This window comes from Solanum tuberosum, unplaced genomic scaffold (genome assembly GCF_000226075.1).
Source record: "Solanum tuberosum cultivar DM 1-3 516 R44 unplaced genomic scaffold, SolTub_3.0 scf00600, whole genome shotgun sequence".
NCBI classification, from domain to species: domain Eukaryota; kingdom Viridiplantae; phylum Streptophyta; class Magnoliopsida; order Solanales; family Solanaceae; genus Solanum; species Solanum tuberosum.
In genome coordinates this window covers 88,074-89,127 of record NW_006239514.1, presented here as the reverse complement: position 1 = coordinate 89,127, position 1,054 = coordinate 88,074, and positions in this window count along the sequence as shown.

Sequence of the window (1,054 nt, the reverse complement as noted above, 5' to 3'; positions counted from 1 at the left end):
AAAAAAGGAAGGAAGTAGAAAAAGATGTACATCGTCTTGCTCTTTTAGGAGTTAGTCTTACTAACACATCAAATGGTGGTGTGATAGTCCAGAATAGATCAGAATATTTTTTGGTAGTGACAGTTAAGGAAAAGCAAGACAGTGATTCAATATTACATGAACTCAAGGGTGCATTCCATCAACAGAGAGTTGAGGTTTATCTCCGAAGGGGGAGATGCTGTGCTTCGCTACCAGGGTCGATTATGTGTTCCTAATGTGGGCGAGTTGAGACAACATATTCTTGCAGAGGCCCATAACTCCAGATATTCTATCCATCCAGGCGCCACTAAGATGTACCGCGATCTGCGGGAAGTCTATTGGTGGAATGGTATGAAAAGAGATATATTAGATTTTGTGGCTAAGTACCCAAATCGCCAGCAAGTCAAGGTAGAACATCAGAAACCAGGAGGTATGACTCAAGGGATTGACATTCCTACTTTGGAAGTGGGAAGTTATCAACATGGACTTCATCACAGGTTTACCTCGTACTCGCAGATAGCATGACTCCATTTGGGTAATTGTTGATAGGGTTACTAAGTCTTCTCGCTTTTTAGAGGTCAAGACTACGAATTTGGCGGAGGATTGCGCCAAGCTTTACATTAATGAGATTGTGAGGCTGCATGGGGTTCCTTTGTCTATCATCTCAGATAGAGGTCATCAGTTTACCTATTTCTTGAAGTCATTTCAGAAGGGTCTTGGTACTCAAGTTAATCTTTGCATAGCGTTACATCCGCAGACGGATGGTAAGGCAGAGCGTACCATTCAGACCTTAAAGGACATGTTGAGAGCTTGTGTGATCGATTTCAAGGGTTGGGATGATCACCTTCCTCTTATTGAGTTTGCCTACAACAATAGTTACGATTCTAGCATTCAGATGGCCCCTTATGAGGAATTATATGGGCGTAGATATAGATATCCAGTTGGTTGGTTTGAAGTAGGTGAAACAGCCTTGATAGGACCAGATTCGGTCCTTGATGCTATGGAGAAAGTGCAACTCATTAGAGACAAACTTAAG